The sequence below is a fragment of the Crocodylus porosus genome, unplaced genomic scaffold (assembly GCF_001723895.1).
Source record: "Crocodylus porosus isolate Cpor-Errol unplaced genomic scaffold, CroPor_comp1, whole genome shotgun sequence".
Taxonomy (NCBI): Eukaryota; Metazoa; Chordata; order Crocodylia; family Crocodylidae; genus Crocodylus; species Crocodylus porosus.
Window position 1 is genome coordinate 99,172,337 of NW_017728886.1, and position 11,539 is coordinate 99,183,875.

At 39.4% G+C, this 11,539-nt stretch overlaps 1 long non-coding RNA gene across 1 annotated transcript in view; it reads right to left on the bottom strand.

Annotated features, from left to right (window-relative positions):
* Nucleotides 1-759, bottom strand: part of LOC109323151 — an 11,131-nt gene extending 10,372 nt beyond the window's left edge. The window contains exons 1-2 of the long non-coding RNA XR_002104564.1: nt 747-759; nt 583-586 (exon numbers count right to left, since the gene is read on the bottom strand). This is a non-coding gene — a long non-coding RNA (uncharacterized LOC109323151). The remainder of the gene's footprint in view (nt 1-582; nt 587-746) is intronic.
* Nucleotides 760-11,539: the final 10,780 nt, after the last annotated feature.

Consider the following 11,539-nt stretch of genomic DNA (forward strand, 5'->3'; position numbering starts at 1 on the left):
GGCGCCCAGAGCTGGACGCAGTACTCCAGCTGCGGCCTGACCAGTGCTGCATAGAGGGGGAGGATCACCTCCCTGGACCTGCTTGGCCCCCAGCATTTAAGGTATGCTCAGAGACATGATGTAAAGGTGGACCTTGGCATAGCTTCTTGTGAAGGTGAGCCCATGGCTTCTTGGATTCTGGGACTAGGAGCATGACAGCAAGCACCCTTTTGGTGTCTCTTGCCATTTTTTTGTAATGTTGTTTATCTCCACTGAATCTGTTTGATCCTTGCTTCAGGGTGCACTCGCTAGTAGAGAGATTCAGTGATGGTTTATAGATATTGCAATTTTATGATCTTATGTAACTTAACCATGGGATGGTTTAGTCAGGGATGATCCTGCCTTGAGCAGGGGGCTGGACTACATGATCTTTTAAATTCCCTTCCAGTCCTACTCTCCTATGATCCTATTAATAGATACCTATTTATCGGGGATCAGTTTACCTCTTAGCTTCCACCTTCTGCAGGAACTAAGGAGCATGAGCTCCTTCTTCAATATCTAATTTTTAAAGAATGATTTTCAGACTTCATATTGTTCTTGTACCTTCCTTTATAAACCTTGTCCAGGCTGTCAACATTCTTCTTGAATTGAGAGCGGTTATTCCTTCAGCAATCCTCTCCTTTCCCTACTTGAGCTTGAGTTCTTCTGTCCATACTTGAGCTTGATGTCAAGGATTGCATTACCTTCCTGTAGCCATAGCTTTGCACTTGGAGCTCCCAAGGTTATCACAGGAATTTTCTATCCTATAAAGTAAAGATTCTGAAAAGATATAGTCTCCTAGCCTGTTGATATGACCTATTCTTAGACTTTTGTTTAATGTGTGACCTTGTATTTGACTATATTTAAACACAAGGTGCTTGACTCTGCGCTTTAAGTTTTACAGAATGATATATTTCACTGCTGGTTTCTCCACTTGGCGTCTGGCAGCTTTAAAGAACCTTATTTGTGGGGGGAAAAAATAAAATTGTTTTTAACTTTGTTTTTTTTAAATCCAGTTTCTTTGTGAAACTGATCAATCTGTGTTCACTGTCCAAACAGAAGGAAATGGAAGAAGTAAAAAATAAATGGATTATAAAGTCAACTTGAGCTTGAACTTTTTGTTTTTTCCCCTCCCTATTTTGTCCATTTTAAATGGCGTTTGTCTGATAAACAAGGAGCCTTTCTATGATTTTTGAGATCATAATATATGAAATAAGAATCTGACAGGGTGCCATTGGTCTTGTATACAAATACAAAAAGACGGGAATGATGCAACTTTTGGAGAGGTCTGCTTTACTGTTTTGTGAACTGGGAGACGAGAAAAGTGGTTCGGAACTTTTGTTCTGTATGCAGTTGTAGTGCCTTGAACCCTAGTCGAAATTGAGGTCCATAGAATATTTGTCAGACAATCAAGAGACCTTCTCTTTCCCTCAAACATGAAGGTTTCTGCATATGCTTTGCATATGCTGAAACCAACTGCTTGATTGTACATAGGAATAAAATACAAAGTAGGGGTCCTATGAGAACCATAGTCCTCAGTCATAATATCTGGAGTAAATAAAATGTTTGTTCAGCTGCAATTGACATTTATCCCTTAAATTCCTGAGCTGTAAATATTTGGTGTATAAGAAGCATAATCACATTGTTTTCCAGGATCTTGTATGACACACGTCATTATGGTGTCAGAGTACCTTCTGGTAGAGTGTGTGGTGACATGACTGGCATATGTAATGTGGCTTTCTTGTTAGTCTCCTTCTTTCTGTCTTCTGTGGCATGAGCTTCTTGAATTATGGGGGGGGGGGTTGTTTTGATGAGATTCCTTTTTGTGTATATTGCTATCTTTCTAATACTGAAGAAAGGCAAAATCATAGACGTGGACTTCATACTTGGTGAGGTTTGTGAGGAACTTTGTTCCCAAGAAAGTTTTATTCCACGTTCTTAGCCCAGCTCCCAAGAAAGTTTAGTCTCCCACACCAGATGTACCTCAGCCCTTAAGTACAAAGCTCCAGTGTACCTGAGGAGGCAGGTTGTCACTTCTAATCTTTACCAGGGAGCTTTTAGGCCATACATTAGATTTCTTGGTCTAGGTACCAGTCACTGTTGGAGAGCAGGACAAGCTCTGAATTTTGATGATACTTTGTGGGGAAAATGAGGAAAGGAGTTCAAGTTAGTGCTTTGTGATAACCCACATTAGTAAAAGAGTTAACGCTTTTTTTCCTGCCATCTCACAAACATTTTCTCTGGCAGCTCCTGTGAAAAAGCTTTTTGCACTGTAACTGCATGCAATCTAATCCAGTAGACTTCCAAAGACAATTTGGACAATGAAACCTGGAAATGTTTTCATGTAGGTATTAGGAAGAGTGTGATTATTTGTCAGACTAACTGGGCTCAGCCTCCATCCTCCCCTCCCTCTGGAGTATAACACTTGAATGCATTTCAGTCCAATATATGCCCTACTATAGGTATGCACATGCCATGGCAACGCCAGAAAGATTTGAAATGCTGCTGTAATGTAACACTTACATTGTATTTTACAGCGTACTTTGTAGTGTGAAATGGAGGCATGCAGGTATGCTGTGACCTAAGTTCCTCCTTCATATTTGTATGACTCAGAAGGGTAGACATTTGAGATGTGTGGGGCTTTTTTTCCTCACTTTTCTTTAACCACGTGTCAAGTTAGAGTTGTTCAGAAAGTGGGAAATGACGAAGTGGATATATTTTCTAATTGATGCAAAAGTTCCCAGGCAAAGGCAAAAAACAGATCAGTTAAATTGCTGACTTCCTTTTTTTTCTTCTTTTTTTTCCTTTTGGCTTACAAACAAAGTTCTCCATGTGTAAGTGTGGCATATGACCTGCCTGGTTCAGTTTTTTCCTGCTTTCAAAGGCATCATTTAGCATCTATATTGTAGTTAGTGACTTCTTGTTTTACCCTGTGGAGTCTCTTTGGCTGTACTCTTATGTATTCTTATCAGCTGTCTTAGATTTCAACTTTGTCAAACTTCAGATGTACCATATTTTCATGGTGTTTCATATTCAAGGTGATTGTAAGTGAATCTGAAGTTTCATTTAAAAGCTTTTGAAGTAAATTTTATTATCGGTGGAACTGTTGTACTGTATATGGGGTTCATGGTGATTTTGTCTTATAAAAAGAGCTGGATTTAGTATTTCAGTCTAACTTGACCGTAGGAATTAACCTGTGCAAAGTAATAACATCACAACAGGCTGTCCTAAGCTGCTTAATGTTATTGAGTATTTAATACATGCAAAATGACTTCACAGGGAAAATTACAAAACCTGCAAATAGACAAATAGCAATCACAAAGGAGAATTAATATTTAATAATTAAACAACATTAAATTCAGTGAAAAATGCAGCTGCAGGTTTTTTTTAATTTTATTATTTTTATGCTAGTACACTGGCATTAAAGAACATTTTTGAGGCTAATACTGTTACATTTTTAGTGCATAATGTCCATATAAAAGTTGGTTACAGAAAACAAATTTAATGCGTCTGTCTATATTGTATATCTATAATTTTTAGCTACTGTGGCTCTTAAACCTAATATTTATGATGATAACTATTCCATAACATTAGCTCCTGGATTAACTTTGCTCATTGCGCATAAACAGAAAGATAGACATTTGCTCAGTAGAAATGTCCTAAAATTGAATTTTTGGGGGTGAAAACAGAGTTGGAGACAGATTGTCTTCCTACTTGGAGAAACTGGGTGTTTAGGCTCTGCCCTTTCCACTGAGCATAGTATTTGTCACTGAAGATCCTACAGCTTAACTGTGTTTGGAGAGAGCTGCAGCTGCAGTGCAGCTTGGCTTTGTGACATAGGCATACTTTAAACTGCATGAAGCCTGGATGCCTTGCCTGGGATTAATCCACTACTACTGAGAGACAGGATTTGAGGTCTCGCATAAAACGGAGAGGGGGCAACTATCAGCTTCCTGTTGTTTTGTTGCTTCATACCTGAAGAGCCAACAGCTTTTTCTTTATTATGAATGAACAAGATTATGAGGAAGGTGGGGCAAGCTCGGGTGAGTCTGTTCTTTAAATACAAATGTTTTATATTTGACAGCTATTCTGACTTTTGTTGGAAGTCTAATTGAAGCTTCTTCAGAGTAGAGGTGACTTCTTAATTTTTTTAGCATCAGGGGTATGTTCTACAGGAGTTCAGTAACAATACTAACAACACTATACTTGAGTTTAATAATAATATTTCTTACATTACTAAATTTTTTAATTGTAGGTAGCGTACTGACGAGATAGGGTGATGCAGGATCAGAATCCTCTGTTACATAAAAGGCTTAGAGAGAGGCAGCTTAAGATGCCTCATTCTGCTTTTCCATATAATTTAAGTAAACAGCACTCGTCAGTGACATAAATAGCGCAAGATAAATTAATTTGTTTTGCAGTGGCTGCTATTTTTAAATATTTGTTTACCTGGAATTGTTTTTGTAAAATAATGTAACTTGATTAATTTTCATGGGTTTATTAAAACCTCTTAACTGTAGTATACCTAAACTAACACATTTTTGCATGTGCTACTTGTAAAATTACTATACATTTTTTCTGGAACAAACCTGTGAGTGTTTTCTTAAAATCTAGGCATGATGAGGAAAATACTATTGCAGTGTTGCTGTGAGTTTAAACTGACTCTTAATGTCACCTTATTTTGCTTTAAACTACGTTTTTAGCTTTTTGTTTTTAAAGGCTTTTAAAACAGAAGATACATGGGGAATATGATGAAGAAGAAACACCTGTATTTCAGGAACAGATAGGTTCCTGTAAATTTGTTATAGAACAAGCCCTAATCCTCTTTTCTTTTTGCATAAAGATATATAGTGTATAATGTCAGGGTGAGAAAGTTAATGCAGCCAATTGCTAATGAAGAAATTTGGAGTGAGATATGGGTGTATAACAACTTCATAAGTTTTGCTTAAAGCAGTTATTAAGTGAACAAAATAGTGTTTCCTTATGAGTAATTAGAATCTGAACAAAAATCAAAAGTCTCTCTCTTGTATATATCACATGTAGGAAGTGAAGTTGTCCCAATGGAAAGGTGCTATGAAAGGTCATATTCAAGGACTCTTTGAAAACTATTTTGAGGGTCAGAATAGAGTGATATTTAAAAACAAAAGGTAGAAAAATCTCTTGGACTGCTTGTGGAACTGTATCCTCAGCTAAACTGCCTTAAATTACAAATCTGAGTCATGCTGATGAGTTTATACCTCATCCAAACAATGCCTGTCAGTGCTCTTAAATAGAAGTTTCTAGCTTTTGTCAAGGTAATGCTGCTGGCAGGGTTGGGGGGCCCCACTGTACTAGGGGCTGTAATTAAAGACAAAGACAGTCCTTGTCTGGGAAGGCTCATGATCTAAAAAGCACAAAAAGGTGTAATGATAGTGGATGAGGCTACAACATATAAACAAATGACACTGCTGAAGAGCTGACACAGCTCTTCTGAAATTGTTTTATTTTATCGTCTAATAACTGAAGCTTGAGGAAAGGAGCTGGTAAAAGAAAGATGAGGAGGGGAATGCTTACAGCTTGCTATTTGCATAGGCATGTCATCAGGTTGGATTTTATGGGTTAGAGGCAAGCCTAGAGAAGGGTAGGTTGGTAGCCATATGGAATTTGTTTTTGTCATAAAGCTTTTTTCTCTGCAAAGGGAGAACTTGTATATTACTTTGTTCAGCTAGGTAAGGTGGAGTTAGTTTTGAAGGAACTTGAGTTATGGACAAGAAGCATTTTTATTTATTGTGGAAATAAAGGTTGAGTCAGTGTCAAATGGGGAATAGTGTGGTCAGCATGTGAGCAGACTTGAGTGGAGCAAGACCAGAAAAGTGAAGGCAAGATTAGTTAAGACATGAAATGAGGAGGATATGGATAAGAAGTTTGCCCTGCACAATAAGGAAAGCTCTGATTTTAAAAAAAAAAAAAAAAAAAAAGAGATGCGAGAGAGGGGGAGAGAGGCAAAACTTTAAGACAAGCTCAATATGTGCAAATAATGGAGAACCAAATCAAAGATGTTACCTAGAATCAACCTTGAGTAACTGAGGTGACAGTGGTGCTGTTCAGTACAATGGAGAGAGTGGTGAGAGGAGGGCTTTCGGGAGAACACCAAGAACTCAGGTTTAGGTGTGTTCAGGTTAAGACGGGGGCGGGCAATTATTTTGGGCAGAGGGCCGCTTGCTGAGTTTTTTGGCAGGCCGTTGAGGGCTGCATAACAGGCAGCCCAAGGCAGATTAATATTAATTTTATAATTTTTTTTTTTTAGGGGCCCCGTGGGCTGGATAGAATGGCCTGGTGGGCTGCATCTGGTCCTCAGGCTGCATTTTGCCCACCCCTGGGTTAAGGCGACAGCTGGGGGTCTTCTGGGAAAAAAAAGATGTTAGAATGACAGACTGGCACATGAGATGGAAAGCAGAAAGGTGTCAGCTAAAGCATGTGTGTAGGTGAGAACTCTCAGAGGTAGGCTATAGAAGAGGAAGGACCAAGAGTTTCAAGTTCAAAAGACTTAGTTTTTCTGTTTTCAGACTGACAGAAATACAGACTATTCTTTATCTAAGGTAGAAAGTCTAGCAAGAACCAGTATCCTTGCAGTGGCAGATGGTGCCAAGTCACTTAAAATTAAGTGACTACTGACTTCACTTTCATATAGAGCCTGGGGTTTTTTGAGTGATTGCTTCCCCCCCCCAGCAGTTTACTGACCCTCTCCAGGAGAATAATTACAGCAGCACAAGCTGGGGCAGGGAGGGGTCTGGAAATAAAGGGGTAGAGAAGAGTTATTATGTTGGTGCACTTTTCTCTCAAGTAAGGAATGATTCCCATGCAGTGGACATGACTACATAACAATTTAGTACAACACCACTGCTTTGAATGGTACTAACTAGGAAAACCCAGTTAATAAGGTGTTTTGGGGGGCTTTTCTGTTAAATGCCTAGAATTTCAGAGCCTTGAGTTAATGAAAAGTCTGGGCAAAGAAAGACATGAGCAGGCTCTGGCATTAGATCTGTTTTCAGTGGGAGCAAATTCCAGGAGCAAAAGTCTGTTACTAAAAATACCATGCTTCTGATTTCTTTTGTGATTCATTTATAAGGCTAGATAACTTCATTCAACTGGAATGATGTAACTGACATGGCAGGTTTGGTGTGATAGGTACCTGGGTCAGTAAGGGCTTTTATAGATGGTAATGAGAGAGCTGATTTTTTTTTCATAAGAAGTGGACTGACGGCTAAGGCTGAGCGTTGAACAAATGGCCGTGCAGCTCTGCTGTGCCTTATTGAAGGCTCGCAAGTGACATTCAGGTTAAGCTCTGTTAGTCGGTAGTGTTGATTCCAGAACAGTGATTCTCAATCATGTTGGACACAGGGCACCCCTTTGCTTTCACTTGTCTCTTGTCTAAGGGGAAAAAAAAAAAGTAATTCTTTTGCTGCAAAAAAACTGGGAGGGACCCCAAGAGGTCAGAATGTTTTCTGACACTATAGACTTCTATTTGAAATCTTTGGGTTTACCTTGTGAACTGTGTGTAGGTATTGATACCTCAGGTGCTGTAGCTCTTTTGATTTGAGAATCGCTGCTTTAAGTAAATACAGGTTATTTATGAATAACTAAATAAGATTTTCTCATAACAAGTGGAAAGTCTACTCTGTTGAACAGTTGAAGATGGTGCAAAATGGCATTTTTTGTTACTGTTGCTATTCTGAAATGCAGTTGCAATGATGAATCTAGTAAAATCTTGAGAAATGTAAAATACTTTCACAAGTGAAAGGCAGGTATCCAGGAATTGTAATGGTGAAAGACTTAATTAGGCTTCCTCTCCCAATAATCACCAGCACTACTGTGACCAGGGATGATCTTAAATTAACTGATTTATTTATTTATTTATTTATTTCCAGCTAGGAAATTGATTAATTGTTTTACTTCCAAAAATACTATCCATTGATAGCTGTTGAGAAGTTGCCATAAAAGTTGCAATTAAAGATTAACGTTAAAGTAAATGATCACAAATTTGACTCAGTTTTAATTAGAAAGTTGAAAGTAGGTCTATAAGTAGACAAGATTTCATAGTTTTAAAGTCATTAGGGGTTGGAAGGGACCTGAATAGATCATTTAGTCTAACCCCACGCCACTGGCTGGAGCACATGCTGGGATCACATGACCCCAGACAGGTGTTCATCCAACCTCTTTTTGAGTTTACTCAAGGTAGGAGCAAGGACCACTTCCCTAGGCTCTTTGGGTAAATGTGATATCTTTTATTAAACCAACTAAACCATTGGAAAATGTTCTTTGTAAGCTTTTGGGCACAAACACCCTTCTTTAGGCATGGGGAGAGTCTGTAATTGAAAAAGGCAAACTGAAAACAAGAGCAGGCAGTGAAATCTTTTTGATGTTTGAGGGGTTCAGGTACATGACTGCATCCTCAAATTGGAGAGGCATTATACCTGTGATTTATAGAAATCCCTTTTTTGGATTTGTATGCCAAGCAAGGATTAGGAACTTGTAGGGAAGGGCTCTAGAGTAGGGGTAGGCAACCCCTAGCATGGGTACCAGGGCGTGGCACATGAAAGCATTTTGCTCGGCAGGTATGCTTCAGGATGGATGGCAGAGAAGGAGGCTGTGCTCCCACGACAAGGATCAGGCCCCTTGTGGCTTCCCCACTGTCTGCCTCCAACTTACCCGCAACCTCAACTTGCAAGATGTTGGCATGTTTGGTGTTTCTGACCCCTGCTCTAGTCTAGACCTTACTGAATAAATAAAAGAATATTAGGAGAAAGCAAAGTGCCTACAAAGAAAGAGGGGGGGCAGGAAGGGCTGTTCAGCAAAGATTGCTGTATCTCGGAGATAAATATATATAGCAAAAGTTGCCAAAGTACAACTAATGATTTTTTTTTTTTTTTTAAGTTTAATGAGAATAAATACTTTTGTTGCATATACAACAGCTCAAGCTGTGGTTCTGAGCTGGTCCCAAGCTGATACCATCCACTTATGATCAATTGCAATGTCCAGTACTTACTGCCCCTTTGGGGAATCAGTATTTTAAGTTAATTATTTAGGGTGAGTGTTGGATCTGTAATCTGGCTCAATCCATGGCAACGCAGCAATGGTAGTCATTTGTATATGTACCATAGGGCTGAGACTGCAAGCCAGTGTTTGCAGGCAACCTGCTATTAGAGTAATAGTGTGGCCTAAAGCAGTGGTTCTCGGCCCTTTTTGTGTATCGGGACCCATTTGTAAACATCCATGGTGAGTTCCAACTCAATGTCCCTGGCGCTCAACCTGCTCTCCCCACCCCCAGCCCTCCAGTGTGTGGTGCAGGGAGGTGGTTGTATGGGGACCCCCAAACAGCCCTTTGCAGGCTGGAACTCTGCCAGCCTGTGAGAAAAAAGCCACCATTTCCCACGTGTTTTTCTCCTTTAAATGAGAATCCATTTTTAAAGTTTATTGATCCATTTCTAAAGCTTGTTTGCAACCCTTTCAAATATTCTTGCAACCCACTTTTGGGTCACAACCCATGGGCTGAGGAACACTGGCCTAAAGTGAAATGCTGTTACCATTGAACCTGAGCCACATCCGTGTACTGTGAATTCAAGTTCTATTCTTGCTTTTCATCAGTAGTCTGTCCTAAGCAGGTCACTGGAAAGTGGTTCCTTCTAGAAATTGCACCATAGAGCACTGCACTAGTGCTTTTTGAGAGATACTTCAATATGTTCTAAAAGTCCAAAATCTACATGTGCAGAAGCTTTGAAAACAGTACTGGTCAGAGCTATAACTACTGTACAGAGAAAAGGGCAACTGTGTGGCCACTGGGCACAAAGGGAATTCCCTCTTCCTTCCCCAAGTGAGAAACTTCTTGTCATATTCTGATTGTTCTGAAATTAAATGGTTAGTGAGACTGACTTGAAAATTTGCGTGCCACCACAGGAACCTAACTAGAGTTTGGCAGGGAATTTCTAAGCTCATTCTGCTTGAACACTATGAGGTTTAATGCGGTACAGGTGCAGGACTGCACCTCTGAGGAAAGAATGGAGGACGTACCTAACTAAAACCAGGACTATCTCAGGAAAACAGAATCTGGGGAAGGAGTTAGGGTCAAACTGGACAAGAATTTCAGCCTGATAATCCCAGTGTAGTGATGTGGCAAACATGTGATCCTTGGATGTGAGGGCATAATAGACAACTATACCACTTCATGCAATGTTGGTGAGGCTACTCCTTGAATACTGCATTCAGTTTTAATGCACATGCTTTAAAAAGATGTTAGAAAGATAGAGATGACACAGAAAAGGTTGATTTAAAAATAGTTTGAGCCTTAAAGAAAATACAGTGTGAAACTTTATTCTTCTTTAGTTTATCAAGAGAGACAGAGGCGGGACTTAATTACTGGATTAAAACCTTCAGAGAGAAAATACCAGGTACTAAAAAGCTCTAAGGTGGCACAGAGACTCATCAATGGCTGGGAGTTTTTGGGTTTTTTTTTTTTTCTTTTTTTAACTCAAACTAGAGGTTTATCTTAAAGGTAAGATTAATCATTGTTCTTTAGCAATTCCTCTCAGTCAAGGAAAATAGTCTTCTACAATTGTCTTATTTGCAGGTCTGAAGATAGCTGATGAGGTGGATCTGAGATCAACAAACTCTGCTGTAACTTGGGCATGCGTTTCCGTGTGGGGTGGGTGGCTCCAGAATCTTGATTCAGTCCATGGCATGCTGTTTCTACTTCTCCTGACTTTTTTTTTCCCCACCTCCTGTTGTCATTGTAAGGTTTCAATCATTGTAACAAGCCTGTGAATTCTGTTTATTGATGACTTCAAGAACAGCTGTCTTTCTGGCAGATATGCTTTGATTCAGCCCCAAATATGAGGCCTAGTGCAGTGGATTTTGGGTAATGTCCCCTGGCTTGAAGTAAATGGGAGGTCAGATTAGGTGATCTAATGTCTCTGGTCTTAAAATGTACAGAAGAGTTCTGTGGCTTAAATTTAGGGGAATTTGGTTGGGGGATTCCAAAGTTACTGCCACTACCAAAATGAGCTGCTTACAAAAATTTCAGATTCTCCAAACAGTTTTGATACAGAAACAGAGCCTTAGTTTTAACTTGTATTGTGACATTTTAACATGGACTGTCTTCAGGATCAAATATTAAATGATCCCTAGGAGTAGTTAACAAATATGTTTGCTCTAATTTCTGTATTCCCCAAGTGGTTTTTGGGGTGCCTTAGGTACTTATGGAGACTACTGTTCTCCTGGTAATTTTTTTGTGGTACAACTTCTAATCTACTCAGATGGGGTCTTGGAGGAATAAATATTGTTTCTTGAATGTAAGGACTGTTCATTTGAATTGTGATCTTTGGAGTTTTGTGTGTCTTGTGAACAGTAGTGATTTCATTGTACCTTTTTCATAATATGTATGAATAGTATTAGCCAGTTTCATAGTTTGTAGGGTTGGAAGGGACCTGAGCAGATCATCAAGTCCAATCCCCTGCCATGGCAGGAAAGAGTACTGGGGTCAAACGAC